Source organism: Anabrus simplex, chromosome 1, assembly GCF_040414725.1.
Source record: "Anabrus simplex isolate iqAnaSimp1 chromosome 1, ASM4041472v1, whole genome shotgun sequence".
In the NCBI taxonomy this organism is placed as follows: domain Eukaryota; kingdom Metazoa; phylum Arthropoda; class Insecta; order Orthoptera; family Tettigoniidae; genus Anabrus; species Anabrus simplex.
In genome coordinates this window covers 1,244,312,957-1,244,337,173 of record NC_090265.1, presented here as the reverse complement: position 1 = coordinate 1,244,337,173, position 24,217 = coordinate 1,244,312,957, and the positions used below count along the sequence as shown (strand labels likewise).

Genomic DNA, 24,217 nt, shown 5'->3' with positions numbered 1-24,217 from the left:
TCTGCATCTACCGATACCAAAAATTTGAATAGAGGTGGTATTGCTTGTATCATTTAAAAAAAAAATATTGATATCAACGGAGATAGCTGGACCTCCAGGTAGGGTTGGCGTCAGGAAGGGAATCCGGCTATAAAACAGAGCCAAATCTACATGTGCGACACAGTTCGCACACGCGACCCCACAGGTGTGGGAAAAGCCATAGTGAAAGAAGAAGAACAACGGAAATAGCTGGAGATTGTTTTATACTCTTGGTGGAGCTGTATGGAATGTGGAAAATTAGATTATTTTGTAATTCCAGTATTAATTCAGCATGAATGCTGGTTTTTTTACAATTTGGTTAACGTCGCACCGACACAGGGTTAAGTTATATGGCGACGATGGGGTAGGAAAGGGCTAGGAATGGGAAGGAAGCCACCGTGGCCTTAATTAAGGTACATACCTGGCATTTGCCTGGTGAGAAGGTAGGAAACGAAACGGAAAACCATATTCAGGGCTGTCGACATGGGGTTCGAACTCACTATCTCCCGAATCCAAGCTGATAGCTACGTTACCCAAACCTCGCAGCCACTTGTTCAGTATGAATGTTACTTTCCACTGTCATACATCCATAATTAACATTAAATATACATTGGACTGTGGTAAGTGTGCGATATTATTAAAAATGCTTAATTGATCTGCTGTAAATAGGCCTATTTATTTTTACAGCTATTAGTTTAACGTCGCAATAACACATCCAAGGATTCCGGTGATGCAAGGATGGGAAGTGCTAGGATTAGGAAGGTAGCGGACGTGGCCTTAATTAAGGTACAGGTCCAGCATTTGCCTAGTGTAAAAATGGGAAACCACGGTAAACCACGATAAACCATTTTCAGCTGCCGCTGGTGGGCTGTAAATATTACAGTACACTTCGGCGACAGCATAATAATTACGGGATTACAATTGAGGAGCTATCTGACGGTGAGATGGCAGCCCCGGTCTAGGAAGCCAAGAATAACGGCCGAGAGGACCATACAACACCTCGTAATTTTCAGACCTTCGGGTGAGCAGCGGTCGCTTGGGAAACCATGGCCCTTCGGGGCTGTTGTGACATGGAGCTTGGTTTGGTTTTCATTGCATAATAATAATAATAATAATAATAATAATAATAATAATAATAATAATAATAATAATAATAATAATAATAATAATTGTACCGGGCGGTACACCTCCACGCCGCTAATTTAAATGCGCGCCAGTTAAAACTCCTCTGCTGGAGGAAGTCTGAACTTTATTGACGGTATTAATTTTCTACCTTCTCAGAAGATGTCACTACCCGTAAATTTTGGAGTTTTAGAACTGTGTCACTTTTGATGTGTTTTTGTTTCGCTTGAAGTAAGAAGTGTGAACTTTCTCTTCTAGAGGACACTACTGAAGATCTACAATAGTGCAACCTAGTGCGGAGTCAAAGAACTATTTTGTTGGAGAAAATTTAATTTCAAGAGTTTGTTCTTTGTTAAATTTCTTTCTGTCATTGTTTAAGTTGGCAATATTTACCCCTTTCTTCCCCTTGTTATGAATGTATCCAATCCCGAATTTCTTCTATTAATTTCTGACCAATCTGGTGTATCTTCCCCCAACTTGAATCTGTTGCGGGGTCCTACCCAATAAAGAATTTGTGGGAGGGTGTTTTCTTTCCCCTAACGACTAGAACCTTCCGCGAGAGGATATAAACTGCTGATTTTAGGGTCTCCAGGCCACTTCTGTTCCATCTTTCAGTGCGTAAGGTACACAGCAGGGGGAGGGAAGCGCCTCTTTCTTCTCCAGCCGTTCAACACAAGGTAATGGCCAATTAATAACTTCTTTCGTTGCTAGATCAGCAGTTTAACTCTCGGGGCGGGTTCTAGGCCTTCCACCATGTAACTTTCCTTTAAAATGTAAAAACTACTGGTATCTATTCTATCTTTCAAACGACATATCGGGATAGAGAGTGCTTAACCCTCTCGAGCTCCCACTCACATCGTCTTGAGGTGAACTTATTTTTCTCAACCAATTCTTCCGTAATGTAATGTAAATTGTTATTAAGTCACCTCTGTAGTATGGGATTAGCCCTTGTATTAATGGCCTAGTGCCAAGTAAGTCTTAAGCAAAGTGTATTAGGAGTGCAAGTTCGCCTCCTATCAAATTGTATTTTAGAGGTCATGTATTAACCCTCTTGTCATTTAACAGACCTCAGTAGGTTGGGTATTTTACCCCTGTGTATATGTCCTTTGAGGACAGCTTAAAGGTGGAGTTCGGAGTGGCCTATGATAGGCTTGTATTTTAGGGGGAAGTTGCCCTTTATTGAAAATTGTGTCTCTGCCTCAACGAGGCTTTTGAGGTGTAATTGGAAGCAAGTGTTTCTGGCATGTTTGGGGGTTTTCGGCCCCTTTGTTGTATGGTGTTCATTGTAAGGTTGGGCTCATTGCTCAAGAATTATGTTTCTGACTTTTGAAGCCCCAAATGGGGTACCTATGTAAATGTATTTTTTCAATCGTGTTTCGGCTACTAAGTACCTGTTCTATTTGTTGTTACCTAATTTTGAAAAGAAAATATAACCTTGTTAAATTTTAAAATTAATTTCACTTTAGTAGCTTGAGACCTATTCACCACCCAGCACCTTCTTTTATGCATAACTACCACCAAAACACGGTAACAAGTGGTAGCAGAGCGTGGTTGAATGGGTCTCAATTTAGCCCCTTTTGACGGCTAGACATTGTTTTGATCCGAACTCTAACCATTTTCTCAGTTGCTGGAATTTTGTTTTGACTTTTCAAAATTGTTCGGTCATCATGCCCGGCCCTCGCGATGTTCTCCTTCTTAACTATTTGCGCAAGGAGGAGTTGATCTATGAATTAACTATCAGAAATGTGCAATCTGGAGGCACGGTTGCAGTAGACACTAACAAGCTTAGAGAGTCCCTTGATTTGCCCATTTCCATCCCCAATTTGGGAGAGAAAGAAATTGATGACTCTCTTTCCACGATCACGGAGAATGTTACTGGGCTAGCTTCTGTAGTTAGTTTCTTTGATGAAAATGATCCGTCTCCTAATCAAATTAAGCGTGTGCAAGGCAGGCTATATCATTTTTCGAATAGGGTTAACGATCTGTTGTCTCTAAAACTGAATGACGTTCAGAGGAAGGAAGCTAGTACTCTCCTGGAAAATATGTCCGAATTATATAGTAAGGTCACTCAATTGTTAACTGGGGAAGTTCCTCCCAAATCTGATCAACCCACCATAGTGAATACAGGTAGTGAGGAAGCGCCTCCCAAGGGAGAAGTTAATAGGATAACCGTTGCTGCTCAAACTATCCCTGCCCCATTGGACAACGAATCCGAACGTCGCGCATCATTGAGTAACATCCGTTCTGAATTAACTTCTTTGCCATTGAAGCCTTTACCTACTATGTCACCCGGGTTTAGCAGCTTGCCTCATCCATTGGCAATGTTGCTCAGAGGTATTTCAAAGTTTTCCGTTAATACCACCAGTGATGTAATTTCATTTTTAAGATTTCTAGTTGAATTTCAGGATCATGCCCTTGTGTTTTCTCTGTCTCCATGTCAAATTTTGCAAATTATCTATCCGTATGCTATTGGTATTCTCTCAGATAAAATTGTAAGAGCCATTGCCGAGCAATCATCTATTGAGGATTTCCATGCCCATTTGCTAGCTAACTTCATCCCGGCTAGGGCCAGGTCCTCCCTTATTCAGAAGTACTATTATCGTGTACAGCGCTTGGATGAAAACTTGGCTGATTTCATACAGGACATTAAGTTTTATACTAGGGTGTTTGCCCTTCATTTTCCTGAAGATCAGATTGTACAGGCTATTGTAGAGGGAATTTCACCTCCCTATAGGTCATATTTGTGTTTCGCGGCGTGCCCGCGAACCTTCTCTGAACTTGAAGCATTGGCCGTCTCAGCGGAAGGAGTAGATACGCCGATTCTTTGCGTGTCGCGAAAGAACCCCCGCCTTCCTTTAGTAACACTCGGCCTCCACCTCGCCGACCAGTCAATCCCCGTAAATGTTATGCTTGCGGGTCGCCTGACCATCTGCGCAACAAGTGTCCGCTGATCAAGTCAAGTGGGACAAGGAATGGAGCCGGGTCATCACAAGGCTGTTTTAAATGTGGGGCTTTCTCACATATTGCCAAGAATTGTCCCAATTCGAATAGCACCCCCTCCTGCTCAACTTCTGGTGTAACTTCCAACAACAATCAAAAGTGACTAGTGGCTTCGGCTGAGTCAACTAATTCTGCTTCCCAAGGCTCAGCCCCTGGCAAAAAGGTCGAGAATTCAGGGAACGATAAGTCTTCGAATACATCTTTTGAATGCCCCAAAGAGTGTCTTAGGATTGCGGCGGATACCCCCGCACCTGTTCCTTTTCTTAAGATTGAGTTAAATAACGAGCCTATAACAGCTCTCTTAGATTCAGGCAGTGTTTGTTCGATTATTTCGGCTGAATGGTATTCTAAATTGAAATCGGTTTGTAAACTTCCTGACTATGTCTCTTCTCCTGTTCAATACGTTTCGGCTAATTCATCTCCATTAGAAATTCTAGGTTCCTTACTGGTCAAGATTCGTATTTTTAAGTTTACATGGAAAGTTAAATTGTTTGTGGCCAAGCAATTGTCTTGCCCCATTATATTGGGAGCTGACTTTATTTCTCACACTGGTCTTGTGCTCGATCTCCAGTCTAGGTCGTGCACATTCAAATTTGCTTCTAGTTGTAAAATCCCACTATTAAAGTGTAATTCTGTGTCATGTTCATCTATTTCGCCTACCCAGGATGAGATGTTGTTAGACCTTAGACATCTACCTGAGGAGCAGGCTGATAGTATTCGCAAACTGTGTCAGTCGTTTCCCGAGGTGTTCTCTGATACTCTTGGTGTTACTGACCTTATTGAATACAAAATTGAGGTCACGGATTCGATTCCTGTCCGTTTTCCACCTTATAGGCTATCTCCACCTAAAATGAAGGCTCTAAAAGAAATCATCGATCAGATGTTGAAGGATGGTATTATTAGGCCCTCTAAGTCGGCGTATTCATCGCCTATTTTTCTAGTCCCGAAACCCCAAGGAGGCTTCAGTCCTGTCATTGATTACAGGGCTCTCAATCGGAAGGTGGTGTTGCAATCTGTGCCCCTTCCTGACCTTCATTCTTGTTTTTCCTGGTTTCGTAAGGCCAAGTTCTTCACCATCTTGGACTTGAATCAGGCCTATAATCAAATTCCCCTTGCCGAAGAGTCTAAACACCTTACAGCGTTTGCCACGGACTGGAATTTATATGAATACAACCGCGTGCCTTTCGGGCTCCCCACGGGGGCAGCTGTGCTCACTAGGCTACTAGATAGGGTCTTCTCCGACATCAAATTCGAGTACTTATATCACTATTTAGATGATGTCGTCGTATTTTCAGAGACTTTTGAAGAACATCTAGATCATCTGCGAGAAGTTCTCGATCGCCTTCGTAAGGCTGGGTTAACTGTTAAGTTGTCCAAGGTTGCCTTTGCTAAGCCCTCTATGTCATTCCTAGGGCATATTGTGTCACCCGATGGTGTAGCAGTCGATCATTCTAGAACACAGGCCATCCGTGATTTTAAACCTCCCAAGGACATTAAAGGTATCGCCAGGTTCATTGGTATGGTGAATTTCTTCAGGAAGTTTATTCCTAACTTCGCTAATAGAGCGGCGCCCTTAAACCTTCTTCGTAGGAAAGGCATCAAATTCGAGTGGGGACCTTCTCAACAAGCCGCTTTTGAAGACCTTAAATTAGCTCTCTGTAATGCCCCTGTACTTGCTATGCCTGATTTCTCGAAGAAATTCATCGTCCAAACCGACGCGTCGTCGTCGGCGGTAGCTGCAGTCCTTCTCCAAGAGACTGAACTAGGGAGGCGCCCCATCGCCTATGCATCTAGGACTCTCTCGGCTCAAGAAGCAAAGTTCTCCATATATGAGCTTGAAGGTTTGGCAGTCTTATTCGCCTTAGAAAAGTTCCGTCTCTATCTGGAACACGTCAAATTCGACCTGGAGACAGATAATCAAGCCTTAAGCTGGGTCTTAGGTAGGCCGCGTCGTACTGGTCGTATAGCCCGCTGGGCTATTCGTATTTCCGCCTTCCAGTTTGATGTTAGACATATCAGAGGTACCGAAAATGTTGTTGCTGATGGACTCAGCCGTATGTTTCATAACGACGTCGAGACCCACGAACCGGTCGACAGTTCATCACCTTCCGAGTCCATACTATCTGCTGTTAATGCCATCTTAACAGATGCTCCATGCTTTTTAGGGATATTGAGAAATACCAACGTGAAGATCCGACGTTGGCTCCGATAATGGAAACCCTTTCTTCTGGGGAACATGTTGTCCCTTATGTTCTGAGGAATGGTGTTCTATGTTGCCCTTCGAGGCAGGATAAGTTGATGAAAGTTGTTGTTCCAGCGGTTCTTGTACCTATGATCTTCAAGTATTATCATGAGACCCCATTAGGAGGGCATCTTGGAATCTTTAAAACCCGTGAAAAGATTCGTGAAATGTTCATCTGGAAAGGTATGGACGGCGAAATTCGTGAGCTTGTAAAAGCTTGTAAATCTTGTTTGCTCAGTAAACCCACCATGTCCACTAAGGTAGGCTTTTTGTCTTCTCATCAAGCGTCGCGCCCCATGGAACGCCTGTATATTGATTATGTAGGACCCTTCCCCCAGTCAAAGGGTAATGCCAACAAGTTCATCTTTGTGTGTGTAGATGGTTTTACCAGATTTTCTTGGTTATTTCCGACTAAGCTGGCTACCGCTCAGTCCACCATTACTTGCTTAAATTCTATTTTTGCTTCCTTTGGTCCGTGTCAATATATTGTATCTGATAATGCTAAGGCTTTTACATCTAATTTATTTCGTTAATTCTGTTTTGACTTGTCCATCTCTCATGTAACTACTTCGGCTTATTACCCTCAACCATCTCTGGCTGAACGGGTTAACCGTAATCTCAGGTCCGCACTTATTGCCTATCATCATGAAGATCATTCTAGGTGGGACACGTCCCTGCATTGGTTAGCTTTTGCTTTGAATTCGGCGGTTCATGAATCTCACAAGTTTACTCCAGCTTCTTTGATGTTTAAGTTTGTTCCCAACACGCCGCTCTCTAACCTCTGGTCTCTGAGTGACATTCTACCCGAGACAATAGATCCGGATAATATTAAAGATCTTTGGAAGAAGGCTAAAGCCAATCTTAAAGTGTCTCATGAAAAGGTTAGGGAAAGGTACGATCGTGGACGGAGACCCACCCCTTTGAAGGTAGGTGACCAAGTTATGGTCAAGAATTTTGTTCCCGCGGGCAAGCTTGCCCCCAGATTTCATGGGCCATGCATCATTCTCGATTTTCTCACGCCGGTTACATTGTTAGTAAGCAATCCAGCCACCGAGAGGATATTTAGGGTTCACCTGTCCCAGGTGAAACCGGTGTAAATTTCTGTGTTAACTTGCTTCATATTATTTTGAAAGGATATGAAGGTTATATTTTTTTTTTTTTTGAGTTTCGCTTTTAAGGCATTCTGCCCCTTCTGTAATATTTTGGTTTTAGATGTAAGCCTTTTGTAAAACCTGCCCCGATCCGTTAAACTGCCATCCTGTCCTTGCCACGGCCATTACCACGCTCCCGTCTCCTGCTCCACCTTACACAGTGGCTTAACTTATGCCATGGATATTTGCACGCCGCTGGCCCCTCAACCTCTCCACAAGCCTGTACCCTCAAAGAAGATGATAGTCCAACACAATTCTGCCGCCTAGCTTTAATGTTTCAGTGCTCCCGCAGCCGCGCGGCGCTGTGCCGCGGCTGGGTTCGAGGACGGGCCCCCTCGGCCCCAGCGAGGACGACATGTGCACGGCGAGCCGGAGCTCTCCTCCCGGCCTAGGCGGATGTGCGGCGCACGACCTGCTACATGCCCGCAGCCTGTATCTGTTCACCGCGGGCGCGGCGTACTTCAACACCTCTGCTCCCCTCATAGTGCGGGCGAGCGGTATCTCAGGGTACTTGAGGGGTCCGAGCGGTTCCCTTTGGACGCAAGCTGTAACGGCCGGTCTGGCCATCCAACTTAGCCTACATCTACTACATGGACAGTCACTATAAGAGATGACTACACTTGGGAATTCAACAACAAAATTTGGTGGACATTGCAAAATTTTTCATCACCTTTTAAAAGATTATCTTCAGAAATTCGCCTTCTACAAACATAAATACCTTACGTTACCAATTACAACAAAATTTTGGAACTGAATCAAACCCAATTAAGAAATTTCTCTAATACTTCTGCAATTTATTTTAATATCAACATCAAAACTTGGACCTTATTTTCAAACAAAAGTTTATGTTCTTCTGTGTTACCCCTTGGAGGAACTTTTGGGGGGGGGAGGTCTGTACCGGGCGGTACACCTCCACGCCGCTAATTTAAATGCGCGCCAGTTAAAACTCCTCTGCTGGAGGAAGTCTGAACTTTATTGACGGTATTAATTTTCTACCTTCTCAGAAGATGTCACTACCCGTAAATTTTGGAGTTTTAGAACTGTGTCACTTTTGATGTGTTTTTGTTTCGCTTGAAGTAAGAAGTGTGAACTTTCTCTTCTAGAGGACACTACTGAAGATCTACAATAGTGCAACCTAGTGCGGAGTCAAAGAACTATTTTGTTGGAGAAAATTTAATTTCAAGAGTTTGTTCTTTGTTAAATTTCTTTCTGTCATTGTTTAAGTTGGCAATATTTACCCCTTTCTTCCCCTTGTTATGAATGTATCCAATCCCGAATTTCTTCTATTAATTTCTGACCAATCTGGTGTATCTTCCCCCAACTTGAATCTGTTGCGGGGTCCTACCCAATAAAGAATTTGTGGGAGGGTGTTTTCTTTCCCCTAACGACTAGAACCTTCCGCGAGAGGATATAAACTGCTGATTTTAGGGTCTCCAGGCCACTTCTGTTCCATCTTTCAGTGCGTAAGGTACACAGCAGGGGGAGGGAAGCGCCTCTTTCTTCTCCAGCCGTTCAACACAAGGTAATGGCCAATTAATAACTTCTTTCGTTGCTAGATCAGCAGTTTAACTCTCGGGGCGGGTTCTAGGCCTTCCACCATGTAACTTTCCTTTAAAATGTAAAAACTACTGGTATCTATTCTATCTTTCAAACGACATATCGGGATAGAGAGTGCTTAACCCTCTCGAGCTCCCACTCACATCGTCTTGAGGTGAACTTATTTTTCTCAACCAATTCTTCCGTAATGTAATGTAAATTGTTATTAAGTCACCTCTGTAGTATGGGATTAGCCCTTGTATTAATGGCCTAGTGCCAAGTAGGTCTTAAGCAAAGTGTATTAGGAGTGCAAGTTCGCCTCCTATCAAATTGTATTTTAGAGGTCATGTATTAACCCTCTTGTCATTTAACAGACCTCAGTAGGTTGGGTATTTTACCCCTGTGTATATGTCCTTTGAGGACAGCTTAAAGGTGGAGTTCGGAGTGGCCTATGATAGGCTTGTATTTTAGGGGGAAGTTGCCCTTTATTGAAAATTGTGTCTCTGCCTCAACGAGGCTTTTGAGGTGTAATTGGAAGCAAGTGTTTCTGGCATGTTTGGGGGTTTTCGGCCCCTTTGTTGTATGGTGTTCATTGTAAGGTTGGGCTCATTGCTCAAGAATTATGTTTCTGACTTTTGAAGCCCCAAATGGGGTACCTATGTAAATGTATTTTTTCAATCGTGTTTCGGCTACTAAGTACCTGTTCTATTTGTTGTTACCTAATTTTGAAAAGAAAATATAACCTTGTTAAATTTTAAAATTAATTTCACTTTAGTAGCTTGAGACCTATTCACCACCCAGCACCTTCTTTTATGCATAACTACCACCAAAACACGGTAACAATAATAATAATAATAATAATAATAATAATAATCGTTATTACCACACACTGATTACATTTTTGGATGTATTTGTTTTAAGTTAATACTACGACTTAGGATAATTTACCAAATATTTTAGAAGCAGCAGTGTGATCTCTAAATCAAACTGATACAGAGTAAATACTAATATCTGTCTTGTTCGGTACAGAATGAATTATTCCATCTTATGTTCGGTTCCATAGCTAAATGGTTAGCGTGCTGGCCTTTGGCCACCGGGGTCCCGGGTTCGATTCCCGACAGGGTCGGGAATTTTTATCATAATTGGTTAATTTCGCTGACACGGGAGCTGGGTGTATGTGTCGTCTTCATCATCATTTCATCCTCATCACGAAGCGCAGATCTCCTACGGGGGTCAAATCGAAAGACCTGCATCTGGCGAGCTGAACTTGTCCTCGGACACTCCCGGCACTAAAAGCCATACGCCATTTCATTTCATTCCATCTTATGATAAATGTATCACACAGAATGTTATACTTTTAAACTTAGCTCTGCCACAACTCTACAAGTAGGCCTATCATCTATTGTTTTCACAATCAATAGATATATGCAAGTGCTTCATTCTTAAGAATGTCCATGCATATAGCTTAACAAGCCAACTGTTCAACACAACATGATCCAGCAGCGAAGAACCTTTAAAAATCTGAGTGTGAAATTCGTTGCAAAACGACACAATAGTGATAATTCGCGATGGTTTTAATATTTCGTTTTGGGATTAATAATAACCTTTTATTTTGTGAGTAGCAAAAATAATTTCTATATCTAAAATTGTGATAATCGCGATCTCCATAAATACCTGCTCCTAAAAATAGCATATGCTCGGAAAATGCCAATGCGAAACTTAAACTGCTATATCAGCTAGACCGGGTGATAGCCTTTCCGCAATTTTGTTAACATCATACTTGCAACTATCTTAAAAAAAGATCAGAAACTGTAATTCAGGTATTGATCGTGGAACGAATATGTTCACGGCTGTATATGCTGACGACATAGCCTGAGTAGGCTGTACAAATAATCACTAAATATAATTATGCATAATACGAAAACCAGTATATCATTGTGACTTATACACTTCAACAAAGGATATAATTTAAACGGTAGGATTTCAAATATCCAGCAATGAAAATTAATTAACACATTGCAGATGAAGAAACAAAATCAGGAATCTCGGTATGAAAATATAATAACTTAGATGTTACTTTGCGGTTACAGCAAGGTTTAAGTTCAGAATTACTGTTTAGAAAACGAAATTTAGGATTCACAGCACAAGTCTTTTACCATACCTTCTCTATGGTGTGGGGAACTGGGTATAGTGACCTTGAAAACCTGTCTATCCCAAGTTACTTTGAAAACCAGCAGCAAACAAGCAATCTCAGTGTGAAATTCACTGCAAAATGACACAATAGTGTTATTTCGCGATGGTCTTAATATTTCGCTTTTGCTATATTATTAACTGCTCAGCATGTGAATAGCAAAAATTTCTATATCTGAAATTGTAATTATCGCGATCTCCACAAATACCTGTCCTGAAAACAGGCTATGCTTAAAATCTCGCACCCTCGCACCCTTTCAATGCCAACTTAACAAGCAGATACTTTGTATAAAATCTTTATCTCTATACATAAAATAACATATCCTGACTGACTCACCATCGCCAAGCCAAAACTACTCAACATATAGAAATGAAATTTTGGGGATACATTAATATTACAGTGTAGGTGCTCACTAAGGGAGGATTTTAGGATACTCCGTCGGTAAGGTGGTGAAAAAGAGGGTGAACTGTTTAAATGAGTACATCTATATCTTAAAACTTAACAGTTTACAGACGTAAAAATTGGTATTTGGAATCTACTTTGAAAATAAGGAAAAGAGTATTTTTCTGTTTTCGGAAATTCCACTTAACGGGGGGGGGGGGTGAACAGCAGTGGAAAAGAGGATGATTTTTTTTCTTTTTTTGGTATTTTGCTTTACGTCGCACCGACACAGATAGGTTTTACGGCGACGATGGGACGGGAAAGGCCTAGGAATGGGAAGGAAGCGGCCGTGGCCTTAATTAATGTACAGCCCCAGCATTTTCCCGGTGTGAAAATGGGAAACCACGGAAAACCATCTTCAGGGCTGCCAACAGTGGGATTCGAACCCACTATCTCCCGAATGCGAGCTCACAGCTGCACGCTCCTTACCGCAAGGCCAACTCGCCCGGAGGGGATGAATTTTTAAAATGACTATATCAAGAGTACAGTATATCTGAAAACATGTAACATTCTACAGACGTGAAAACTGGTATTTGGTATCTCCTGCAAAAGTACAGAAACACGCATAAGTTTTTTCGGAAAATCCACTTAAGGGGGAGGAAAAACGGGGTTGAATTTTTTAAATGAGCATATCTACAATAAATCTCAAAACTTAACATCAAATGTGCAAATTGGTATTATTAATCTTTTAAAAACAAAGAATTGCGTATGTTTTGTTTCCGGAAAAACAACTTAAAGGGGAAGGTAGAAAGGTCTGAAATGGGGTTGAATTTTTTTTTTTTTTTTTTTTTTTTTTTTTGGATACTGATATCTCAAAAACTGAAAATCTTATAGACGTGAAAATTGGTATTTGGAATCTTCATTAAAAATAAAGTAAAGTATAGAAGTTCACTGAAGTTTTGCGTAGGGCTACATCTAAATGCAAAGGTCCTGAACATCCAGCAGTAAAATATTTCACAGCTCGAAAAGCTAGGTAAATGAAACGTGAACCTTCATAATATTCTAGTTGCAGCAATCCTCAGCGCCGTGATAAACGGTTTAGGGATAAGAAACGAAATCAGTATAAATATGATCTGATTCAACATTATTACTATTATAGAAGAAAGAAGGTTGTTCAAAATATTATGACAAATACTGAAGGTAAATAATGTACACTTCCTGCTTCGGAAGTATATGACTTCTATTCAAATTCCATAGGCACAGAAAAGCCTGCTGTTCTAAGTAACTACACTTCTTCTGATGACGAGGATAACGAATATGACTGTTCCGTGACAGACGAGGAGATTCAACAAGCTATGAAGGGAATAAATGTTGATACTGCTCCTGGCCCTGATCGAGTATTTCTTAAGGTCATAAAGGAAATCGAATGTTCGAAACTCATCGGTATTATAGCAAATATAATGATAACCTGGGATTATGTTCCGCGAAGTTTTAGAAGAGGTCGTATGATCCTGTTATTTAAATCAGGAGATCTAAACTGGCGTCCAATAACAATTTATTCTATTTTAAGAAGGCTCATCGAAAGAAGTCTGGAAAGAAAAATTAGACCTTTCTTTGACTTATCAACCCAGCAAATAGGTTTTGTGTCTACACCAGGTACATTCATAAATTCATCTTTGGTCAACAGTTATCTTCAAGACGCGAAACTTAAAAAAAAAAAAAAAAAAGAATTGTTGCATCACTTTTCTAGATGTATCCAAAGCGTTCGATAATATTGGTCATAATCATTTGGAATATGTACTAAATTCGACATCTGTTCCCAAGAAGCTAAAGTCTTTAATAATATCTCTTTTCAGGAATAATTCGATTCATGTGGAAATAGACGCGATCACTCGAACTAAGGAAATTCAAGTTCAAAGGGGAGTAGTTAAAGGATCGCCTCTATCGCCTCTTCTGTTTAATTTGGCAATTGGTTTCATATTAAGAGAGTTAAACGACTTAGAACATGCTTCTCAATTCGGCTACAATCTTGTGCAAGATATCGACAACGTGGCAGCGCTAGGTTTTGCTGATGACATTGCGTTAATGTCTAAAGATAAAAAAATCAGCAGCGCTTATGATTGACACACCGAGGCAATGCCTTTTTGCAAAGTAGGGCTCACATTGAATACTTCTAAATCAAAAGCTGTAGTTATTGAGAATGGGAAACTGATAAACGTTGTTATTAGGACTATCAGTGGACTTCAGGTGCCATCTATTGATAAGCAGGAAAACCTTAAATATTTGGGTGTTACATACAACAATGAAATAATATTAGATGAAAGGAACATTATAAATAAGCGAATTTATCGAGACTTGTGAACTCAATTTTTCTTAAACCAGATCAGAAAATTAACATTATAAATCAATACATTGGGCCGAGTTTGATTTATCCTTTACAGTGTGCACCCTTATCGAAACTCAGACGCGGGTTTTTAGACGATGTCGATAAATTAATCAGAAGTACAGTAAAGGAAATAATTGGTTTACCAACGGATTGTCCAGATTGTATGCTCTACAGCTCAAAAATATTCGTGGATTGGGCATTATAAGAGCGTCATGGGAAGCTTTCCTTCAGCACATTAACATCTGTAACAGACTGGACTCTATTGTTGACCCACTTCTGGTACAAACAAGAAATTTTCAACAAGAAATAAAGGGTAGTCTGAGAATCCTTGGCTTCGCTCCCGATGAACAACCTAAGGTACAGACTCTACGGAAGAAACTAAGAGATCAGCAGTTAGAAACATGGAAAAAACTACCACACCGTGGAAAAGGTGTCTCTCATTTTTCAGAATGGACACAATCAAACACCTGGATTACAACGAAGAAAGGACTTTCAACTTCCCAATGGACTAATGCCATTAAAATGAACTGCAATGTGATAGCAGTCCGAAGCGTTCCCGGTAGAAGCCAAGAAAACCGTTGCCGTCACTGCAACGAGATAGAAACCCTCCCTCATGTTCTTGGTTTCTGCTCGAAAGGGGAACTATTGAGAAATAACAGGCACCATAGGGTCAGGAGCAGTATTGCAGAACTTCTCAAAAAATCTGGCAGATTTGAAGTCTTTGAAGAAGTGCGCTGTATCTCTAGTGATGGATCCAGTAAACGTGCAGACATTGTCGCGATTGACAGGAAGAGGGACATCGGCGTTGTTATTAATCCAACAATAAGGTTTGAGAGTAACAGTTCACAGGCCAAAGAAGTTGATTCTGAAAAGAAGAGACACTACGAACCCTGTTTTAAGTACTTTGAAGAAATGTATCACATACCCGCCAGTTACTGGGAAGTGATTGGGTTACTCTTCGGTGCGCGAGGATCTGTCACTAAATTTTCAATGAATTTCTTCCTTCGTTTTGGTATTCCCATTTCGTATCTAAAAGATATTTGTTTAGATGTTTTACGAGATTCTTTGGCAATGTTAAATCATCATTTGTACGGTATGTGTAAAGAAAAATAAAGTTTTCCTGATCGGGGATAGCTGTAGGACTACAACAGGGGAAATTCAAAATTTAAAAAAAATATATAAGCTTATTTTATCCTAAGATAAATAGTGCGAAAACAGATAATAATTTGATGCTGTTACCGTACGGTACCCCTTGTTCTAGGGCAGCTAGCCCTTGTGGATTCTCTCTCTCTCTCTTTGTTAACGGAAATCCATTTGATGGGGTCTTGAAAAATATGTGAAATACGGGTTGAAGTATTTTTATTATGATATTTACTTGTATAAATAAAATCGTAAAACTATCTTGGCGAAATTTTTGTACAGTTATCCGTTTCAGGTATGACCATCTACATACCTTTTAGCTTTTCTTTCCTGAAAGTCCTCATTTTTATCCCTCTCCCCAAAATCAAGATGGCGGCACAATCAGCGAGACGAGCTAGAAAAATGAATTTTGGCAAAATTGTAGCTTTTAGCCTGTAAACGACGCAAAATTTACAAGTTGTTTAAAATTTTCACTTAGGGGCCGATGACCTTTGATGCTAGGCCCCTTTAAACAACAAGCGCATCATCATCATCATCAAAATTTTCACTTTTTACCCCCGGAGAATATCGCAATATGGAGGCAATTTTAATGACGGTGCAGACCTTCGTTTCTATGTATTTCGTAGCTGAACAGTAAGTCGTATCACAAAACGGATGGCACAATTTCGGTTCAATTATGAGTGGTCCTATGACATTTTGTCGTATCTCTACCTTCATGGGTTAGATTTGGCTTTGTTTCTCGATTGTACGTAAATTTTGCACTTTTTACACTTACAATTCATAGTTTAACTCACTTATAGGAGAGACAGAATCATCAAATTTGGCACGAACATTGGCCCCCTTAGCAGCCATATGTGAGCCAAATTCTAGGCTTCTAGCTGTCATGAAAGTATCCGGAAAGTAAAGCAATGTGTGAAAACCTTACCCAATTTTCTCCCTATTCAAAGTTTCTAACTTAATCTAAGCCAAAAATAGAGGATATGTCATAGGATCAGCTATTTAGACAGCTAAAAGAGGCGTCTTACGGTGCAATCCGTTTGTATATACAACGTACGGTTTTGCAGCAGTTAATCCATAAATGAAGGTCCGCACTATTGTAAACATGCATATACTGTCGTATTTCGATCTATGTATATTCAATGAAGTCAATTTGTAGCGATCTAGAAGGGGTGTGTCTGCCATTATAACTAATACTTTACAAATCGATAGTGACTGTCAGCAGAAGGACGTCTGCTATTGTAATCAATACTCCCCACAACGACATTGACTGGCAGTAGGAATGGGATCCTCCTCCAACTCCTGTGAAGCTGACTTTAATAAGGTGGGCCTATCATTGTAATGAATCAATTTCCTTCTCGATTTGACTGGAAGAAGGCAAGAAAGCATGCAAATTCCTTCAAATCTCCCCTACCCGATTGTGTCTGGAAGTAGGAAAGGGGGCCTTCCATTGTAACGAAAGCTCCTCAAATCGATTGTGACCACACTGTAGACAAGGGGGCCTAAAAACTTCCCAAATCGATTGTGAATGACAGTAGGCAAGTGAGCATCCGTTATTATCACAACTCCGCAACTCGCACTTTACATTGGAAACAACGGATGGGGCCCTATGCTGTTTCTTGGATAACACTAAAAGACATGCAATTTAAAAGAATCTTATTTGCTGCGTGTACAGTAGTTTACTTCGATAGTCCTATACAATGTAGAATACCGTAGCGAAGCAGAGGTACATTTGCTAGTAATAATAATAATTTACTGTTGCCGGGCTGAGTGGCTCAGACGGTTGAGGCGCTGACCTCCCGACCCCAGCTTGGAAGGTTCGATCCTGGCTCAGTCCGGTAGTTTTTGAAGGTGCTCAAATACGCCAGCGTCTTGTCGGTAGATTTACCGGCACATAAAGGAACTCTTACGGAACTAAATTCCGGCACCGCGGCGTCTCTGAAAACCGTAAAAATGTCGTTGGTGTGACGTAAAGCAAACAACATTATTATTTATTTTATTACTAGGGAACCCGTGTTGCTCCGCGGCATTCCTTATAAACAGGTCAGATAACTCGTCTTGATATGCCTGTCGTAGTTATATTTTGACTGTCCTTTTCAGTGCTTTTATGGACATTTAATAAGAAGCGTGTAATGTTATGCTGCAGTTTGCAGTTAGAATTCATCCATCTGGCAGGGAATGGTATTCTTCATTGATCAGAGAAAGTGTATAATCACTCGCTTGACAGGTAGTAAACAAACATGTCTGCATGCAATCATAGTTCTAAGAATGAAAATCACATACAACGACCTGCTATCTTTGAAGAAAGTTGAAAGCTACTCCGAAACGTTTTCTGGTGGCAGAAAGTAAATACTCTCTTTTAAATTATATATTTCTTCTTATATTCCCTCTATTCGTGCAATTAATTGCAGAACACGACTTAGGCATCTTTCTTTGTTGACAACTAACAGCTGAAGAGTACGCCCAGGAAACATTCAAACGTGATAAAACTTTCGTCAGCTAAGAGCGCTATATGAGCCCTTCCAGCCAGTCTAATACAGGTCGTTGATCACATATATCAGAATATTAACGAAAGTGTTAAGCGCTTAACAATCTGCTAAATCCAGAATGTATTTCGGGTTAAGGTACTCCTTAGCCTGCAATTATTGGAGTGGTCATTTAATGATTTGATTTTATGATCACTCGAAGTTGGCTGAACTTAGAGACGTATCAATGTATCATGATTCACCAACAGGTAATTTCGGAGAGAATAAAATAAAAATGAAGCAAATCGATCCCGTAGAACGGATTTGCTAAAGCTGTTTTTTGTGAAAATGAAAACCTACAACCTGTTTTCCAGTCATTGACCGGGTCAGGGATGTAATGAATGAAACATATATAGACTGTTATTACAATGGGGTCGCCACTCCCAAGGTGATTTATTAATGAGTGATAAATGCTATGAAATGATAATGCAGAGTGTTGCTGGAAAGAAAGATGACAGGGAAAACCGGAGTACCCGGAGAAAAACCTGTCCCGCCTCCGCTTTGTCCAGCACAAATCTCACATGGAGTGACCGGGATTTTAACCACGGTATCCAGCGGTGAGAGGCCGACTCGCTGCCGTCTGAGCCACGGAGGCTCCTGTTTTTTGTAAACTCTTTTAATATAGATATATTATTATTATTATTATTATTATTATTATTATTATTATTATTATTATTACATAACACTAAAACAATAACGAAGCTTTCACTGCGAACCGCTATGATATTATTTGACGCGAAAATAGCTCCCATCTCCACAATACGGGCTGGAAATCATCTGGGAGAAACTGACTATGGCGGACTTGAGGACACTCGAAGCAGTCAAGTCGCGCTTTCTGAAAATCACCCTGGGCATATCCAAATACGCAAAATCTCGACTAGCATATGAACTTGCCAAGGAGACCTTCTTCATCAAGGACCTTAGGATGAAGAGAGGACTACCATTCATAGACGCCTGGGAGAAACTAACGCAAGACAGAGTGAAGAAAAGAGAGGAAATCTGGATCGACTTTTATACAACGAGGCCATGATGAATAGAATATGGACAAACACAAACCAATATCTGGGACACTTTGTTAAATCGATGGCGGTACGTGGTTACCACCATAAGCTATTTAATACCGAGTACTTCCATGACCCAGACAAATCCTGCGTATGTAAAGTGTGCAATGCAGCCGATAACATGTAATCACTTGTACAAATTGGAGATTTTCTATTGTGATCTTTTGTAAAAGTGAGTGGTGTCAGTAATTCTAGTATAATATAAAAATAAAAGAGGAAGAAGAAGTAAATCGTATATATTGCTATAATGGGAATCAATTGTTTGAGATGATTTAACTATATTTTACGGAACGAGAGTTTATGATATTGAGTCCCATATGGACAAGCGGACGGAAGAAGACCTTTGGGCACACCTAGACTTCGCTGGAGCGTCCAAGTAGGTCAAGATCTTCGGAAAGTAGGAGGATTTGAAGAACAAGCTGCGAATAGAAGATCATGGCAATGACTTGTGCGAGAGACTAAAACAACGTTTAGATTTTAAAAGGTCGAGGAACTGTAATACATGTTCTGCCAACTACTTTCATTTTAAATGAGACGCAGCCTCGTGTGAAACAATGTGAACATCTTAAACGATATTTTATATGTGTTGAATACAATGTATTTAATATTATCGATGTTTAATAACAGAGTTCATGAAGATCTCCTGCTTCTTCTTAATCAGCCAAACATTCTCTCTCGCGTTAGGATAGGACTAATTTTAAAGTCAGTCCAAGTATTAAACCCATCTTGATAGGTACTTCATTATTTCACCATTGCTTTAGATATGTGAAAAGGCGGTAAGGCTGAGCTGTAAAATTATATATTCGATTCTGTATTCCTATGTTGGATGTCTGTTTAGTTCAAGAACACTTCCCTATCACAAAATAGAACTGAATGTTTCCATGTTTATTAATACAGAAATAGAGACCAAAATGATATATCATAACTCCTATGCCAAAACCACGAATGTGACAATGCTCTTCCTATCCATTATTTCCCGTAAGACTGGTCACGCCTCCCAGCCACATATTGATATACAGTCCATCAGAACAAATTTCGTTGAGTTTATTTTCCTATGCTAACGTGTGAAGGAAAATTAACCTTACTGTACCGTATTGTAGGAATGTATGTTTGCATGACATATTTACCCGCTCCTAGAGTATGATGTATTTAAGGTTCATTTTCCTTTACACACGCGCATAGGAAAATGAGCTCAACGAAAATTGGACTACATATCAGTATGTAGCTGGGAGACGTGACCAGCCTTAAGGGGAATAATGGATAGGAAGGGCATTGTCACATTCGCGGTTTTGGCATAGTAGTGTCAACATTTGTTCTGAAAATATGAAATTACGCAGAAATATAAGAATATTTTTTATTTAAAAATGTAAGACGTTGTCTATGCAGTCTATTAAGCGCCTTGGTGTGCAAAGTCGACAGTTGTCGAGCCCGATGGCATATATTATCGTGCCCCTGTGGATGGGGGTGGTAGAATAATACCCACAGTATCCCCTGCCTGTCGCAAGAGGTGACTAAAATTGGCCCAAGGGCTCTTAACTTGGGAGCGTAGGTTGGCAACCACGGGGCCCTTAGCTTAGTCCTGGCATTTCTTTCACTTACTTCTGCCAGCCTCCTCACTTTCATCTATCCTATCCCACCTCCCTTGGTCAACTCTTGTTCTTTTCTGACCCTAACGGTATTAGGTACCGAGGCTTAGGGAGTCTTTCATTTCATGCTCTTAGTGGCCCTTGTCTTGGCCGATACCTTCATTTTTCGAAGTGTCGGATCCCTTACACATTCTTTCTCTCTGATTAGTGTTATATAGAGGATGGTTGCCTAATTTTACTTCCTCTTAAAACAATAATAACCACCACGTACTAGATCACATGGTCTGCGTAACGACTTCCTCATTCGTTTTTCCTAACATTCTTGGCAGGGTTCACGGCTCTTGAGTTGACATCACTAGGCTGGGTGACCTCCGTTCCAAACCTTAGCCAGAATTAAAACACTTGGACGAGCAAGAGATCGAACCTGGTGCCTCCAGGCAATAGGCATCCACGCTATGCCAACCCCACCGACCTGGACTAAGATTTCTATTACGTTCATATTATTCACAAAGCAACAGTCAATAGATTCCTTTAGAAGACGTTAGGTCAACTCATGTGATGATAATAAAAGAACTATTCATCAAAGAAATTCAGTAAATAATAATAATAATAATAATAATAATAATAATAATAATAATAATAATAATAATAATAATCCGCCTTTTCCACACTGGTGGGGTCGCAGGTGTGATCTATGTCCTTCATGTGGACATGGCCCGGGTTTATGGTTGAATGCCATTCCTAATGCGAACCCTATGACTGTTTCTGCGGTGCCTTGATAGTATGTTGTGTTGTGTGAATTTTAAGAGGGATGTTTCGGGACAAATACAAATACGCAGTCCCTGAGCTGTAGGAATTAAGTTTATACAGTCAAAATTTTGGGAAATCGAATCCGGAACCCTCTGAACCGGTCAGTACGCCGACCGTTCAACCAAGTAGCAAGGTAATATGATAATGATAATAATAATAATAATAATAATAATAATAATAATAATAATAATAATAATAATAATAATAATAATAAGTGTAGTATTAGTTACCGGGTGCAGGCATTTAGGCTGCCTGCGCGTAAATTTCGATTTTCCTTTTACTCTACGAAATGGCAGAGTAAATCGAATCTCTTTTGGGAGAAACTACGATTTTTTAATTAATTTTGTCGGGTAAACACCAAATGTATCACCAGAGATATTTTATATGCTGATATCGGACGACGTCGCGTGCCTAAAGAACTATATTGTGTCTAAACTGCCTGTGCCGGGCAAGTAAGCTAAGTCATATTCGGTAAATTCTGGACAGTCTTACAGACATTTATCTACTTTATTGCTGCCCATTCCGTCTTGATACCACAAATTAAATTAAGCACTAGGCATGCACATTGTCACAATTAAGGGAATAACTTGGTACCTGCGTGGAATGTTGCAGCACAAGAAATGAAGCGCTCCAGAGACACGCTTGCCGTAACTCTCCAGTCCAGCCTCACTTATGCATTGACTGGCTGCATGTCCCGTCCTAGCTGCCAGATAACCTCTGACCAGAGGCTGAGCGACGTCGCTTGCTCGGGCTAGAGGTCACTTGGCTACCGGCAACAGCGCGCGAGCACGTTCCACGGGGGCGAGGAGGAAGTTAACCTCCAACACGGCAACACAATTAAATTAAATACCACCCAGAGATTCTTCGTTCCTCACCATTACCTTCTTGTTGATAGTGAGATTTTTAGTTGACTGCGATCAGCTAACCTCCTCGCCTCTCTTCAAGATCAGTAACGCACACGGAGTAGGTAGGGAGTGTGCTGCCCCCTACTACCCCGACCGTTTTCCTTCACAGCAGAACTTTCAAACACATGATTTTTCTGGACAAAATTTGAACGAAACCTTGGCGTTTGGTAGTAGGAAGTCGAAGAACATTTAAATCTCTGGAAGCCAACGTCCATTACGTATTAATGAGGCTACACAGTTTTGTATCATCTGAATTAAACTGTAGAGTATCCGCTCTCTGCACAATTGATTTTAAATGTCTACTTTTGAAATATTTTTGTTGCAATATTGCAGTATACTCATCCAGTCGGACTCATTGGCTGAATGGTCAGCGTTGAGGCCTTCGGTTCAGAGGGTCCCGGGTTCGATTCCCGGCCGGGACGGCGATTTTAATCGCCTCTGATTAATTCTTCTGGCCCGGGGATTGGAGTGTTTGTGTTTGTCCCGACACTTTCCTCTTCATATCCAGACAACACACTACACTACCAACCATCACAGAAACACGCAATAGTGATTACATCCCTCCATATGGGGTTGGCGTCAGGAAGGGCATCAGCCATAAAACAGGGGAAAATCCACAGGTGCTACACAGTTCACACCCGCGACCCCACAGGTGTGGGAAAAGAGGTAGAAAATAAGAAGTAGGAGAAGAAGAAGAACAAGACTTCAGTATGCCCTATACTCATCCATTTCAGATCAACTCAAGACCACATATTTTCATATTTGTTTGTTGGTTAGCTTTTGTTTTGTTTTGTTTTGTTTGTTGTATGTTTGTTTGTTTTCTCAACCCCCACGGGGGGACGGCTGAATATATTTTGACCAGCCTTCATATTTGCCTACATGATTAGAATTGAGGAGCTATCTGACAGTGAAATAGCAGCCCCGGTCTAGAAAGCCAAGAATAACGGGTGAGAGGAATCGTCGTGCTGACCACATGACACTTCGTAATCTGCATGCCTTCGGGCTGAGGAGCGGTTGCGTGGTAGGCCAAGGCCCTTCAGGGCTGTAGTGCCATAGGATTAGTTTAGGTTAGTTAGCCTTGATATTTAAAATAGTTTAACAACTTTCAAGATATATGTGTTTTCAAAAATACTTAGTGAATTGGGCGTTTACAAGAACAACAAAGCAATTGTTAAATGTTTTCTTGTATACTACACTGTTGATTTTCTGTAAAATATATAGGATCTGAGCAAAACGTCTGTTTATTTTTAATATTTTTTCAGTACACAATTTTGATCCGTTTATTTTTAATTTTCTTTTCATACCCCTCTTTGATTACTCCCGAAACAGAGTAAATTCTATGTGTCTTACGTTCTTCCGTGAATGACTAGCCGGTTGGCAACGCTACGATTTGCCTGCAATCAGGTACGAGGCTGATGGCTATGTCTCTTATGCCATTACTCATCTGTTGTGAAAAAGTGAAAACCTACAATCTGTTTTCCAGTCATTAACCGGGTCAGGGATGTAATGAATGAAGCATATATAGGCTGTTTTTACAATGGGGTCGCCACTCCCAAGGTGATTTATTAATGAGTGATAAATGCTATGAAATGATAATGGAGAGTGTTGCTGGAATGAAAGATGACAGGAAAAACCGGAGTACCCGGAGAAAAACCTGTCCCGCCTCCGCTTTGTCCAGTACAAATCTCACTTGGAGTGACCGGGATTTGAACCACGGTATCCAGCGGTGAGAGGCCGACGCGCTGCCGTCTGAGCCACGGAGGCTCACTCATCTGTTGTAACTCTTCAAAATCAAAACCCCTCAACGCCTGGATATGAACTATCCGTCCTCTGGCAGCTTGAAAGGTGACCGGTACCTTGTCACTTCATCCACGCTTGTCATTGGTAAATTGGCTCTTAGGAGATATACATCGAGTGTATTGTCCTCCACTTCGCAACTTAATACCCTTATCATATCTCTTATTCGTGTTTTATAGGGGTCGATCTAACTGAATCCTGTCGCACAGTGAGCGCTAAATGTGCCCTTAGAATATTGCAGGTGAAATTCAAAAAGGAGGATAATGACTCTTTAAAGTATTTTAGGATATTTGAATCGGTCATTTGTAAAACCACATGAGTCACAGAATGTAAGTTTTGAGAAAAACAGGAAAAACTATCTATAGCCAG

General features: G+C 40.8%; 1 protein-coding gene across 1 annotated transcript in view; it reads right to left on the bottom strand.

Annotated features, from left to right (window-relative positions):
- Positions 1–21,845, bottom strand: part of LOC136858241 (protein artichoke) — a 134,753-nt gene extending 112,908 nt beyond the window's left edge. Inside the window, exon 1 of the mRNA XM_067137641.2 lies at positions 21,741–21,845. The gene's annotated coding sequence lies outside the window, so the exon portion shown is untranslated. The remainder of the gene's footprint in view (positions 1–21,740) is intronic.
- Between the last annotated feature and the right edge of the window lie 2,372 nt (positions 21,846–24,217).